The following is a 16,137-nucleotide window of genomic DNA, read 5'->3' as shown; positions in this document are numbered from 1 at the left end:
AATTATTGTGTATATTTTAGACGTAAAAAAGTTGCTTTTGTTAAATATGTATATCGTGCTATTTTCGTATCATGTCTTAATTTGCTTGTAAAATGACTTGTAATTCTGAAAAAGCCTCATTAAACGAAAATCCCCTAAGTCATTGATCGCAGAAAGGGGCAAAAAAGCATTAGGAGCCTATTTTATACTTCATGCTTCTTCCTCCGTGCTGTGCGTTGAAACCGGTTAGTGACTAAGCTGACAAAGCATAGCCGCACCACGCAAAACCCAATGGTCCGGTTTTACATTGGGATCACAATTTAGCAACAACGCTATGACAAAGTTAGTACTGTGGCCCGTCGTGGAAAGCGTACCGCGCCGTTCGGCCGTCTTGTATACCGGACAGCGGTACGTGTGCCGCGGAACAAAATCGTCTTTTTTCATCGGTTTCAGCAGAATCTAAAAGAGCAAATATGAATTTAGCGGCAGGAAAACCTTACCATCTTAAGCAGTACTCACGTATGGCACGGTATCAAACAGGACGCGTGGTATAGACTCCTGCAGATCCCATCCTGCCCTTTTCCCTATCCCATGTGGTGCCTTCCAAAAACAATCCATACACGTACACCCCATCGTCCGGCGGTTCCGTGATGTCCGCTTCCCGCAACACTTCATTATCGAACACTAGCAGATCGATCGGTATGACGTACTTGCGGGCAAAGTTTTGCTGTGCGCCGGTCAAAAATGCCTGGGTGAAGAAAAAGCCCGACACCCAGAATGTGAAAGTAGTAGACTACTTACGTTACGTTAATGTTTTAGAAAATCAAGAATTGGTTACAGTAATTTAATGAAACTTAAAAACAAAATCAAACAGTTTCCAATTTTTTACAAACCTTTAAATCCTCAAGAATCTACCATTGTCAATTGAATGTGGAAATCCAATGGAAATTTAGCCAATTAGTAGAATGAAACATAATCAATTTTTGTTTAAAATTTTTTGAACCAGGTTTGGCAATTTAACCTAATTTTACATTACCTTCATTTGCAGCAAATGCTAATGGTGGGTATTTTGGGAATGAAGCATTAAATTCAGATAATAAAGTTACTTAACATTTGTTCGATATTGCAATTTTCACCAAGGATAGATGTAACCCCGTCGAAGGTCCAGTTGAAACTCGTTTATTCCTAAGTCAATGTACAGTTCATTTAGAATTCATTTGATAGTTCATCTGCTATGTCATTCCCATTATCCGGTTCGTCTATACTTGTTACTTAATTTCCTAGCTTCCTAATCCTAATAATTCAAACATTCCGGCCACCAAAAGAAGTAATTCTTTTCTTAATTAGCTGAGTTCATAGAGTATGTTCCTGAAACTATTAGAATTCAAATATGTATCGAGTTCACTTATTGACCGTCTCACTAATCTGATTTCCCTTCCGTGTCTGCAATCGGAAGAATGGCTAACCGAACAGATGGACGAACGATCTGTTTTCCTGATGCTGTGCGTAACGTAACTACACGAACAACATCATCCTTGCCCGGATGCAAAGCTACAATCCTACCCATCGGCCACATCGTAGGATGAACATTATCCTCCTTTATAATGACTAACTGATTTTCCTTTAGTGTCACTGGTGAACCATTACAGTGTTTGGCACAGGATTGCAGTTGCTGAAGGTATTCGGGCATCCACCGGGACCAAATGTTCCGAACGTTTTTTTGTACCAACTGGTATTCCTTCAGGCGGTTGTCAGGTGTTTGACTGTGGTCCACTTCTGGTACAGCTTGCAGACTTCTGCCAATAAGAAAGTGAGCAGGAGTTAATGGTTCTAGATCTGAAGGGTCATTAGATAGAGGAGTTAAGGGACGGGAATTCAAGCATTGTTCGACTTGAGCTAGGAGCGTTAACATGCTTTCTTGTGTGATACTTATGGTTCCGATACTTCTGATGATGTGTTTCTTGGCCGATTTAACTGCTGCTTCCCAAAGACCACCAAAATGTGGTGCACGCGGTGGGATGAATTTCCAATTCAGTTCGTTGTTTGTGCACCAGTTGAAGATTTCTGCGCGGTCGGCTTCGTTGCACTTGAACATTTGATAGACTCGGTGAAGTTCGTGTGATGCTCCCTTGAAGGTCGTTGCATTATCCGAGTGCAGCTCACATATCCTTCCACGACGTGCAATTAGGCGACGAAGTGCTCCAAGAAAGGCCGCTGTTGTAAGATCTCCTACCAGCTCGATGTGCACGGCTTTAGTTGCAAAACAGACAAATATTGCAATGTACGCCTTTGTTGGGCTCCTGTTGCGAATCGTTGCCTTTAACAGGACTGGCCCACAGTAGTCGACACCGCATACAGTGAATGGGGTTGTTGGAGAAACTCTCGATGATGGTAGATCTGCAACACATTGTCTCACCAGAGTTGGTTTGGCTTTAAAGCACGCATGGCAGTTGTGATAGACGGACTTTGATAAACTGCGTCCACCGATGATCCAAAATCTCTGTCGGAGAGATGCCAATAACAATTGAGGGCCAGCATGCAGTAACTGCAAATGGTATGCAGTTGCCAATAATGATGCTAAGGGATGCTTCGAATCCAATAAGATGGGATGTTTTGTAGCATCCGGTATATCTGCGTTCCTAAGCCGGCCACCGACGCGAAGGGTACCCGATGGGTCAATAAATGGTAAAACCCATTTCAACTTCGAATTTCTTAAACATGCCTTGCCATGTGTAAGGTTGTGTAGGTCGTCTGGAAACGAATCTAATTGCGATAACTGACATAAACGCAATTCCGCCTGCTGGAGTTCTTCTACCGTGAGTAGAGGAATGGATGATGATAATTTCTCTACCGATCGAGGGGTGATATCATCGCTGTCTCGGTTGTTTGCACCCTTGAAATCACGCAAACGATGTATGTATCGCATGCAATATGCCATAACCCGCCGAAGTTTGCTATAGCTGGAGAATCTCGAAAACAGCATGTTACGGAAGTCATCTACTGTTGAAATTGCTGCAATTCGCGTAGACACCAATCTTTCTTCGGGAACGTCCAATATTTCCGCCGAAGGAAGTGGATCCTTGGGCCAATTTTCCGGTTTCTCTGCTAACCATTTTGGACCATGCCACCATCGTTGACAAACTAACAGCTTCTGTGCATCAAGGCCACGTGAGACATCATCTGCTGGATTATCAACACCTGGTACATGTTTCCAGCTCTGGATTTCTGTTTCTCCTTGAATTTTAGCGATTCGGTTAGCCACAAAAGGCTTCCAACGGTTTGGAGGGGATTTAAGCCAATAAAGGACGGTCATCGAATCTGTCCAACAGATAGTAACCGTAAAGATGCTGAGTGATCGACTAACCTTGTGATATAGTTGAGTCGCCAGGCGCGCTGCACAAAGTTCCAACCGAGCAATGGAGTGAGTATTAGCTAACGCAACCACCTTAGATTTAGCTGCTAATAGCTGAACAGTGACGCGATGATTTGTCTCTGATCGAATGTAACAACATGTTCCGTAGGCCCTCTGGGACGCGTCAGCGAAGATGTGTAGTTGTACATTGGTAGCCTTGTATTGTGAAATAAACCGAGGAACTTGCAACTCCAGAAGAAGGTTCAATGATGAATGAAACTTCCGCCATTGCTCCCGAAGCGATGAAGGCAATTCTCGGTCCCAGTCCCATGGCTTGCCGTCGTGCTTTAGTGCCCATAATTGTTGCATAAACAATTTTCCGATGAGAATGGCTGGTCCTATCAGCCCGAGTGGGTCAAAAAGCTTAGCAATACATGAACACGTGATCCTTTTTGTAAGGACATCTGGTACTGGTGGTAACTCAACTCTGCACCGAAATGTATCACTTATTGGCTCCCAGGTGATACCCAATACTGAGACTGCTAGAGTATCTTGCCATTCATGAGTAAGTAGTGTCGCTAGATCCTCCTGTGGGACACTTGTCAGTGCCGCTCGATTATTTGATGCCCATTTTTTCAACACGAATCCCGCCGAACGTAACATTGCGGAGATTTCCCTTTGAATCTTGATGGCATCTGATAGATCTTCTGCCCCGGACAAGAGATCATCCATGTAAAAATCATTCATTACCGAGTTCGCTGCCCGTGGGTACTCGTCCTGATGATCTTGTGCGATCTGCCGCAACGTCCTAGTCGCCAAAAACGGAGCTGAAGCAGTGCCATAAGTGACCGTCTGTAGTTCATAGGTATCTATAGGATCATTCGGGTTCTCTCGATACAGAATGCGCAGAAAGTTTCTATCTCGACTTTCGTGAAGGATTTGCCGGTACATTTTTTCGACGTCCGCGGTGATAGCAATTGCGTGAGATCGAAAGCGCAGCATGATGGTGAAAAGATCTTGCTGGATAACGGGACCACCAAGAAGCTTGTCGTTTAAAGAGACACCGGTAGAGGTCTTGCACGACGCATCGAACACAACTCGAACCTTTGTGCTGGTACTCTTCTCTTTCAAAACTGCGTGGTGAGGAAGGTAGTAGTGAGGGCAATCATCATCAACAGGATTAGGCATTTTCTTCATATGCCCCAATTTCTCGTATTCCTTCATAAACGCAGAATATGGTCCCTTCATCTGAGGGTTGGCTTCCAAACGTCGTTCTACTGCAAGGAACCTGCGTTTTGCGATCTCTCTCGAGGATCCTAAAACGATACTCGGAATAGGATTAATTGGCAAGCAAACAACATACCTCCCCGATGCATTACGAGTTGTAGTAGATACGTAATGTTTCTCGCAGCTGTCCTCTTCCACCGAATAAACAGGATCATCCGGTATGGTCTCGTTTTCCCAAAACCGTGTCATTATTGCTTCCAATGGTTGCTCGTTCGTTGCAATATGACATATACGAGATGTGTGTGATGACTGCGATGTATTTCCTGCTACAGCCCATCCGAAATGCGTCTCCACTAGCCATGGTCTACCAGGGCCTAATGACCGCTTGTGCCCAGTGTGTAGCTCCCAGAAAGCGTCACCACCTATGACGACATCAATCCTGCCAGGAATGTGATACGTGGGATCCGCTAGTGTCACATTCGTCATGTCCCAGGATGATACATCGATTGGTGAAGTTGGTATGTCCGATGACGGTGTTTCCAATACAAGTAGTTCCAACTGAGTGGCGAAGTGTTGGCTTTTGGATCGAACGGTTGCCGTGATCGATCCCCTTACATGTTGAATAGCTTTCCCGATGCCAGAAACGGAAACATTCACCTTGGTGCGGGTGGTCATTAGTTTCCTAGCCAGAGCTTCCGAAACAAAGTTAGACATCGAGCCCGAATCAAGCAGTGCTCTTGCCTCGTGCTGCCTTCCATAATCGTCCAAAATATACACTATGGCCGTTTCCAAGAACACCATTTCGTCCTCCGATTGAGCCGCCATAGTAATCTTCGGTTGTGATGCTTGATGAAGCAGCGTGTGATGGCGTTCATGACATGAACGACAAGTGTAATATGACTTACACCCTTTAACCTGATGAGAACCACTGAGGCAGTTCCAACATAATCCCTTTGACTTTACAATGTCCCGCCGCTGTTGTGTATCGTTGGTGAGAAAGGCCGGACAATTACGTAGCAAATGAGCTTCCGAACAATTTAATGGACATTTCAGCGGTTGAGAATTGGTGGTGGAGGTAGGAGAACTGGATGAAGAACCTTGCGTTGCAGCAGCATTTGTAATCGATTTTCGATGCGTTATAGGGTGACGTTGGTTGCCGGCCACCTTGACATCCGCAGGCGTTGCTTCACTACAGAATCTCTTAGCAGATTTTAAAATCTGGATCCGTTCATGTAGGAAATCGACTATATCTTTGTACTGATCCTTATCAAAAGTCACCGAATGTTCCTCCCAGGCCAGAAGAGTAGTAGAATCCAATTTCATCCAGAGCAGTAGAATCCAGATTTTAAAATCTGGATCCGTTCATGTAGGAAATCGACTATATCTTTGTACTGATCCTTATCAAAAGTCACCGAATGTTCCTCCCAGGCCAGAAGAGTAGTAGAATCCAATTTCATTAGCAGCAGATTTGACAGTGGTGTGTCCCAAGATTCGATCGGCTCGCGCAACTTTACCAAACCGCTAACATGACGAGTAAATTCATCCACCAAATGTGCTAAGTCATTGACACAACCCGTTTGCACTGCAGGAAAATGGTGGAGCTTACGATAATACTCGCGAATGAGCGATCTTGAGTTATCGTACCGTTTCAGTAATGAAGCCCACGTTACTGAATAATTATCTGCCGTTAAATTAGTGTGTTCATAAGGAATTGCCGCTTCACCCTTTAACGACGATAATAGATATTGGAGCTTTGCAATCGAAGGGAGTTCCGTAGAAGCGTCTATCATGCCAATGAACCGATCGCGAAAAGAAAGCCATTTTGAATAATCACCATCAAAAGTAGGCAGGTCGATCTTAGGGAAACGGAGGTTCGACACATTTGGTTTACTAAACGCGAACGTGGATGAACTTGGCATCATCGTTGATTCATTCAGTGGGTTCGACTCCCTTGGCAGCTTGTCTCGCAAAAACGCGCGAAGATGTCGGCATCGATCGTCCATTGCGATTCTTTCCTGAATGCTTGCATCGATAGCCTCACAGCTATCGTCCAGCTCCATTAACTGCGTAATCGCGCCAAAATAATCGTCCTTGTACCGTTCTAAGCACTCTAACGCATCAGACACTTCATTTGTGACACTTTCCGTGAACGAGGACTCGAATTTCTCCAACGCCTTTATGTGCTCTTCTGCGATCCTCTTCTTCAGCTGCGCTGCTTTCTTCTTCTTATCCATCGCAAACCGTTCACTATCACCGAATATAGTTTAGCACGACTAACACTCCACTCCTAACACAGAACCAATCGAGGAAACGATACGCGCGAAAACAGGTAACACTGATGCGTGCGAAGACACTTATGTGTGTGTAACGTGCGGATAGTAGCGTTCGAAGCGTGGTCTACCGATGACCTTGCACAACCGTTGCTCTTGTTGCCGAGCGCACTACGACCCGATACTCTTGATGCAGAGCGTTATCACTTGCTCGTGATGCCGAGCACAACACAAAAATGTTCTTGACACTGAATTACACCTATCCTTAATCCGGTTCGAAGGACCAAAATGTTCGATATTGCAATTTTCACCAAGGATAGATGTAACCCCGTCGAAGGTCCAGTTGAAACTCGTTTATTCCTAAGTCAATGTACAGTTCATTTAGAATTCATTTGATAGTTCATCTGCTATGTCATTCCCATTATCCGGTTCGTCTATACTTGTTACTTAATTTCCTAGCTTCCTAATCCTAATAATTCAAACAACATTGAAAAGTAAATTGTTTTAAAGTTCCAGTGTGTGTCAGTCAAGGCAGTTTAAATGTATTTCACCTATATTTACTAATCAGTGAGGTACTGTGGGAATTAACCAGAAGAATACCTGGCATACTTACGGTACGATCCTTCAGTTTGCATCCGATAAGAAAATGGCGTTACTGACTACAGATGTACTACACCTAACAACCGACATACCTGTGTCTTGAGCGTATTGGCCAACAAAGTGTCCGTTCTCTCGTTCTCCAGCACCTGCGCCGTGTAGAACTTTGCTAGAAGCGTATTCAAACACCGACGATCCCAATCATCCGTTACACGGCCACCGTAGTTACACTCTCCGGTTAGGTAGCGTAGTGCCACATACGGTACTTCTTCATACTCGTCCAAAAACATTCGCAACTGCCTCAAGCTGATGCTCAGATCGGTCTCGTTAAACTCGTACGGTATGTTCCAACCGATCGGACCAAACTGGCGCCGCTCCTGCACGACACCGTGGAAGAAGCACAGACTGAACAGGAGCTTTTTGAAGTTGGCCGATTGTTTGCACGCCTCGAACCATTCGACGTTGGATATTGGATCGCTCATGAACGAGCGCGACACGTTCATGCGTAGACCTTTCGGTGGTTCGTTGGTAATCTTGATTCCATTTTGTAGTACCACCACCGGGAAGTGTTCCGTCGGATAGCAGGTTAGCCAGAGCCGAAAGTCGGGATGCGTTGTGTCCGGTTGGAAGCTTTCGCAGAATTTCGTCGTCGGCATCTAGCGTCGGCATCCAGCTCTGGGCGAGGTGACAGTTTTGCAGCAGAACCCAATTGCCGAACTTGGTACCTTCGTCGATCATTTTGGTTGCGATAGGTCCCTGACCCTGTCCAAGCGATAGTGAGAAGAGCCGATTTGCCCCCAGACCCTGGGCGTCAGCAAATTTTATCAGCGTGGCCATCGGATCGGTACCCGGTGTTAGCACGAAGATCAATGGCACACAACAGTTCGATTCGTCGTACGATGCAGCCAAATTGAAGGCCGGAGGTTCCACGTATTTCGGTTCCATTGTTTCTGGAATTGATTGCTTGATTGATTGGAACAGTCAGTCTACAGTAATCAAATCTCCGATATCCTATAGGGTAACTGTTCACCTACCTGCCACATATAACTCGATCGTGGGAACCAACTTATCCGCCCGGAAACATCGAAGTACCAGGAGCTTCTGGAACGCTGTCACCGTGGAATTCCACGGCTCCGGAATGGATGCCTCATGTGGTGTATCATCGTCAAAGTACCGCTTCCAGTTCTGAACCACATGTTCCTTCAGCGGGGCGAAATCTTCAAACGACAGATCTCATCCCAATTTTTGTCCGGCAGCCAAACGGCTGGCGGGTAGGGATCAAGATTGTCCAATCCAACACCTCCGGTAAGCAAAAACATCAGCTCGGGCGACCCGAGCTGGCCGGCATCCTGCTGCAGATTCGTAGCCAGCAATAGCGAGAACAGTATCTTGTCCTTTTCAAACAGGCTGCGGCAGATATTCTCGTAAAGGCTGTACGTAAAGTAGGTCCTAAGTTCCTCCAAGCGGGCTGGTACCTCATCCACCTTCTCGGTATTGTCGATAGTCGCGGTAAAGAGGTTTACGAACCAGTTCAGGCTGTACTGATACATCGGATCGATGCAGGCCAAGTCGGCAATCGTGAAGAACAGCACCGTCGAGTGGGACGACGGGCCGCATCGATCTGACGTTCGGTCCCCTCGGCAACGATTTGCTTCTCGTTGATCTCGTTGGCCAGCGTTTTCGACGAGCTTAGGACCGATACACCGTTTTCTTCCTCGAGAATGTTACCCTCGGACGAGAGGACCTGCAGGATCTTGTCTTCGATCTCCTGCAGCTGCCGCTTGTTCTCCGCCCCTTGCACGATCAATGCGTTCTTTTCCGTCTCGAGTTCGGACCGTTCGCGCGCCACTGTTATCGAAAGCAGCTGATCCTGCAGTCCAGTCTGGGTGATCATGAAGTTGAGTAGCGTCACCTTCACCGCTATTTCCGGTAAGTAATGGGGACTACGGAGTTTTGTTGTGATGTAAAATTTAAACGAATCATGGTACTCTATGATTGAGTCACCCAGCTTGATACACATTGTTCCCCCCCTGTCGGAAGATTTGTTTTAACAGCATCGGTTCCAGCATTGGTTCGATCTCTTCACCGACATTCTCCAGTAGCACTGGTAGACCAAACTGTATGGCGTTCTCCAGTACGCGTGTATAGTCAGGGTGTGAGAGACGTATTATACAAATACGGTTCGCCTTCTCCATATTGCGTACCCATGTGTTAGCCTGCCCTTGGGGATCGATCATCAGAGGCCAGCGTCGAGCATTGCTAAAAAGAGGAAAAAGAGCACACATTACACTTCACATCTCGAGTCTTACCATCGCATCGATACAAAAACACGATCGCTATTCTCTAATTATTCCCAAAGCCCCTGGTCAATTCTTACTGAATGATGATAGCACTCTCCACCGAAAATGCATCACTTGGCAAACCGAAGATGTTCCACGCCCGAATATCGACCGGGTTTCCCAGTACGTTCACGAGCTGGAAGTCCTGGGAACAGATGGTTCCACGATCCGTACACCGTTCGATCCACTGTTCGATCTGCTGTGCCCGGAACTGCATCGTGAAGGGTCCCAAGTACGCAACGATACCAGATGCAATCAACACGTCATCGGTGAGCGTGTCGTAGATTAGTGCCAGCGTTTCTGCCGCCGTCTGCCAGCGATCCTTCTCACCACCCAGACCGGTAATGATCTCCGTAGCGCGTTCCAGCTTCTTCATACACAGCTCTACATTTGCTTGCAGCTTTGCATGTTGAGTAATCTGTTCGTCCAGCTTACGTTTGAGATCCGCAAGATTTTCCTCGACGATACGTAGCTGTTCCAGCTTTGCATTCAGTATCGTCATAGCGGACTAGGAGAAATAATACACAATAGTTTGTTAATGGATGCTAATGTGGTGTAGTGAGATAACCGGAAAAAGAACTCAAGAACCTACATTATAACTCGCTTGAGCTTCGGCTAATGCTGCTTTCTTGAGTGCTATCTCCTTTGCTACCTTATCGTACTTTGCAATCGCAATGACCCATTTGCACAATCCTTCCGCAGCCGTCGACGCCGCCTTCACCTTCTCCGGATCAAAGTTTTCGTTGGTAAAGACACGCTCCTCAAGCATCTGTATTACCTTCAGAGGAATATCATCCTTCTCGAAGTTTAGCACCGCATCGATATCGTAACCTTCCACCGTCCGATATAGTGACCCGAGCAGTGTCCACAACAGATTGACGTCTTTTTCATTTCGTTGATTGGCTGCAAAGAAGCGTGAAGGAATTTGTTTACGACGACTGAAACTTGTTAGGAAAGCAAATCCTGCACTATTTGACAGTTCTACAAAGTACTACTGTAACTATTTCGCATGTATATACAGGCAGTCCCCGTGATACGCGGTTTTTGAAAATTTGACAGCTGAGCTAGTTTATAGCACAAAATCTAAGCAAAATGCTCAAAATTGGTCAAAAATACCTTTTTTTCTCACATAAAACATTTCTTTCTAACTTATATTAATGTAATGTTTCTAAAAATCGCCTGATTCGTCGAATAATTTAGGTTTGGAGCAGGAAGTCGACTCTGTGACTTTGAAGTATAAACGAAATTGCACCAGGATTCGACTTACGCGGAAGGTTCGACTTACGCTTTCCAAGGTTTCTTTTCGAGGTGCAGTGGAGGATCAATCCGCTTGGAGGCCCAGGGCGGAATTATAGTTGGGGCCTCTAATTTTAAAAACGATGAAGGAGGGGGGGGGGGCATTGAGGCCCTTGAAATGTGACAAAGTGAAAAGCGCAGTAAGAAGGGGCCTACTCCGCCTACCGTTTGATCCGCCGCTGGACCGCCCCTAATCATCTTCTTCAAATGGTCCGCTAGGGCCATCATCATCTTCGAAAACAATATCGGAACCGGCTATATCACCACCAACACCAGTTACCACTGTATCTGTGTATCCATTTTTTCGAAGATATAAAGTCTATAAGCTGGACCTACAATCCAGCTTCGAATAAGTAAAAATCAAGAAAGCCAGAAATGGTATTCCAAGAATCATGAGGTTGTAATATGAAATGGAAAAGAGAGTTCTAATGATTGCAATATGGTTTCATTCTATGACAATGCTAGCTATGTCGTAGTACACTGACAGATTGTGTCGGTTATAACATCATTACCGGCTTGCAAACTTGCAAAAATTGTGGCAATCGGAATTCTAAACACAATACTCCTCCACAATACTGTTCCGAAAAACGCAGGCAGGTCATTTTCACGGTACAATCGGTGAGAGAAAAGAATACCACTCCACGAGTATCGCAATGGCAATAGCTGGCGAATATTACGGAAGTGAAAACAAGAATGGTTTCTATTCTAGCATCTAACGGTAGGATCATTTACAAACAGATTAAAAAAATGGAAATATGAAATATAAAAATCTTTAACTCGAAAATCCCGTTCGAGAAAGAGAATACATGAATAGGTTGAAGTGAAAGGGAATATAACGGTTTGTACAAGACAGGACCACGGAAAAATTTCATTTGGACCACCAAACCTCCGTACGCAGCATTGACTATCCCACGGGTAAATAAAGTAAAAAAAATAGAAATGGTAGGCTTCAACATCCTAAAGATGTCGTGCCGATAAAGAAGAAGGAGTTTGAATACACTGCATACTTCTCTTGCGTAGCCCGATACGTAGCCCGATACGTACGCGTAGCGTAGGGCCGATATAGCTAGTCAATTAGAAACAAATGTTTTATATAATCAAGGAAGATATTTTCGATAATTTTTTTACCTTTTTAATTAGATTTTGTGCTACAGCACAATATATAAATTAACTCTGCTCTTAATTCCCGGAGTACCTTTGTACCTTTTACTACTTCACAAGTTTTTTGGGGCCCCCGACACGGCGAGGCCCTAGGCGACCGCCTAAACCGCTTAACGTTTGAACCGCCACTTATAAAAACAATCTTAGCATACGAGTATAGAAAATATACACATTCTGTAATTACTTAATACACATTCTGTATGTGAATAATGTTTTTATATCCCATGAAGAACTAATTAGTTGTACTCGAAACCCGATAATAAGGTCGGAAGAATTTGCATGTATATAAACCTTTGACGACATTGAAATATAATCATTCAGAAGTTTACAATCGAAGCAACCATCGAAGCAACCAACCATAGCTAATATAAACCTTTAGCAACATTGAAATATAACATTACTATCCAAGCAACCATCTATCCAAGCAGCTTACATGATGGTGTTGAGTGAAGTACCTGAAGGATTCGTGTTGATTCCACGGATTCCCGCTGGATTCGTTTACAAGGGCGTACTTCATCTGAAGGACGCGTATGTAAAGAATTTCGATTGCGCTGCCGGAGATGGTTCACCGGTGCAAGAGAAACTTTTCGTACACGACGGCGACAATGAATTGGTGGGAACGATAACGTTGATGCGGCAAGTCGTGCATGATGTTGCGATTGAAGATCCCACGACTACTTCCGACTGTTTATTTTCAGAATATTTCAAATGTTGTGAACGTTGCAAGGCCTGTTTGAATTGGCTGTCAATCGAGTGCTGCTGTCCAAAGTGTGGCAACGAAACACAAAAGAAGGAGCCTTTGGCAAAATCTATTCTGCCAACCCGCTTTAAAGACGATGGAAGTTCCCAATCGTGTTGTTCCCAGTCGTGTCGATTGTGCCACATTTGCGAAATTCGTTGTATCGATTGCGCATACCAAATGAGCCTGAAATATGAGTCCACATCGACCAGCTCTTTCAACTCTTTCAGCTGTGTTCCTCGTCAGATTATATCTGCAATCGCTCCAACGACGACCGCAAAGGCCAGACCTGTTACCCGTCGTCCATGGCGTACCGGTCGTCCATTCCACGGTCCCAAACCCGCCTCCGTTATACTGGGTTCGACTAAAGAGAAAAGTACGAAAGAGAAGCAACAGACGAATGACAACGACGGAAATGACAACGACGAATCTACTAACCAGCCGACTGCCGATGGCAAAGATCGTGTCAGTGACAGTGTACCCGTTTCGCGGAAAAAAACGGTCGGCTTCCGTACGGATGATCCTGCACAAGGGGATCACAAGCAGAAACCAACGCTTCACCAACGGAAAGATGTCAAATCCAAAGCTCCCGGAGTACGTGGTGGAGTATCGAACCATGGGAAAGGTGACGCCACCTCCAGGGCAGCTACTGGACCGGGTTCGAAAAATGTTACCCAAAAAGGAGGACCCGGGAAGAAGGCGAGTGTCGGTGGGCCGGAGGCTACGAACACTAGACCGGGTTCGAAAATTGTGACCCAAAAAGGAGGACCCGGGAAGAAGACGAGTGGCGGTGGGCCGGGGGTTACGAACACTGGACCGGGTTCGAAAATTGTGACCCAAAAAGGAGGACCCGGGAAGAAGACGAGTGCCGGTGGGCCGGGGGCTACGAACACTGGACCGGGTGCGAAAATTGTGACCCAAAAAGGAAGACCCGGGAAGAAGGCGAGTGTCGGTGGGCCGGAGGCTACAAACACTAAAGTTCGCATATCGGTCACGAACGCTAAAGGGTCTGGAGCTGCAGCGAACGGAAGCAAACCTACTGGAAAGGGCAGCAAAAAGTAAAACACACCACAACAGTTAGTGTTTCGTTTTGAAGCCCCGATGCCGTCAGATGGCGATACTGTTCGGTTTGTTGGATATTTCTCCAACTTATCTTATCTTATCTTATCTTATTTCTTTATACACATATTTCGTTATCTTGTATCGTACCTTTGGAACTAAAAATAGAAATTCGCGTATTCTCGGATAAAAAAAAATAATATTTTACATCGAATTAGTGAAATGGCAAATATCACACATGTACTTTGTTACACCAATCAAGTAAATCTGGAATGTATTAATAAAAGATGAAATTAAAGATACTAAAAACAAAGTACTGCATGATGATTTTTTCATTAAATAATGTAATAGTTATTTTTCTGCATGATTCCATTTTTAAGAAGCGTTTGTGCTACAGTTTACAGCTACAGTTAAACAAACACGGCTTTAGATTCGGCACATTTAGTTGCCAGCAGTTTCAGCAGTAGTAATTGTGGAGGGGAAAGATAATTTCTCGGATAGTGCATAATTTCGTAGTGGAAATTAACGTGAACCTCGTGACAATTAAAAAGGGTACGGTGACACATGTTGCCATTATGTCATCGCTTTGCACTCGTCAACAATTAAATGATGCAATAATGAGTTGGACTGCACCCTTTAGTAATATTTTTTCATTTTCTTAAGAGAAGGTGAATTAGTATTGAAGTTGTCGAATAGTTGAAATTAATAAAAGTGTGTTTTAAATCACATCTGTTTCAACGAGAACATATATCTTCACTGTACTATACCTATGATGCATAGCTAATTTTTTACTGAAAATGTTTGGCAATTATGCAAGTCAAGCGAAGACAGCTAAGGCTTTAATAAAGTTATAACAAATTATCTTACCTGGTTTTTTACATAAATTTCAATTTTAATGGTAATTTCTTTACATTCTGTTTGTTAAATTTTGTTCTAAATTCCGTGGTAACCTAACCTTACAGTAAACTTTCTTATATTTATATTTATATTGCAAGTTGTTTTCTCTTCTTTTAGCTTCTTTTCATACTTTATGAGCCATTGTTTTGTTAATTGTGTAATGCTAAACTTTACAGTGATTTTTATTCTTTTGTTACATCGTTCCTCATCCGAAATGCTGTAGATTTTCTTTCTTGGTGAACTGAATTTACAAGTCCTATAATAAATTGTCTTTCTCTACATCTTAAAACACTAATATAACCGTATTAATAGTCTGAACAACAATTTCGTCAAAAATAAGTTGCAAACATTTTCCGATGAAAAACTGAACAATTTACACTCTCGCTCACCAAGTTTCTTCGAAAGGAAGAGGCAAATTTTGCATAGTGCAAAGTGCAAAGTGGAAATTTACTACTACACAAATTTTTTGGGGCCCCCGACAAGGCGAGGCCCTAGGCGACCGCCTACCGTTTGATCCGCCGCTGTACTCACTTTAATAGTTCTTTGACTCAAATCAATTTACCTTGCTCTTGCAATGGGGTATGATCCGAAGCCACTTGATGATCCTGACAACCCCATGTAGATGGTGACGCAGCGCAGAAAAGGAGGGGATTGAGTCCTCCAACGTTTGGGAAGATAACTAAACGTAAATTCTAGCTGTCACGAGAGTCTATCACTTTGACTTATAGAATATGGTCCCCGAAATTTGGTCGACTTTGGTCATTAGCGACTTTGGTCATTATCATTCGTACTAGTATGGCAAGTTTGTCCGGGATTCCAACAGAGTTCATTGCGTCGTAACCGTTATCTGGCTAACCTGACTATCAAGGCTATGCTATCGTATGCGGCCTTGAAGTCATTGAAGAGATGGAAAGAATAGAGTTGCTGTTCCGTCATCTTCTCCAAGATCTGCCGCATAGTGAGAGCATCTGATCAGTGGTTGATTTCCCGTTTCGGTGGTTGATTCGGTGGTGGTGGTTGATTTCCCTGTGTGATAGTTTCCAACTACTATTCCTGGCGTAACGACCTAGTTAAAATGCGATGAATTTTGTTTTCTAGTGCTGCAACCTCAATTTTTTATCAGTCGGTGCCTGGTGCTTTATTATTGTTGAGTCGACGGAACGGTAGCAGTACACGTGTAGCTTATATTATGTTTTGCAACTCAAACCATTTTTAATAAGA

General features: G+C 44.3%; 1 pseudogene; it reads right to left on the bottom strand.

Annotated features, from left to right (window-relative positions):
- Positions 1-225: 225 nt before the first annotated feature.
- LOC128296998 (dynein axonemal heavy chain 7-like) lies at positions 226-15,873 on the bottom strand (annotated as a pseudogene).
- Between the last annotated feature and the right edge of the window lie 264 nt (positions 15,874-16,137).

This window comes from Anopheles moucheti, chromosome 2 (assembly GCF_943734755.1).
Source record: "Anopheles moucheti chromosome 2, idAnoMoucSN_F20_07, whole genome shotgun sequence".
Taxonomy (NCBI): domain Eukaryota; kingdom Metazoa; phylum Arthropoda; class Insecta; order Diptera; family Culicidae; genus Anopheles; species Anopheles moucheti.
This window is presented reverse-complemented; position numbering and strand designations above follow the sequence as displayed.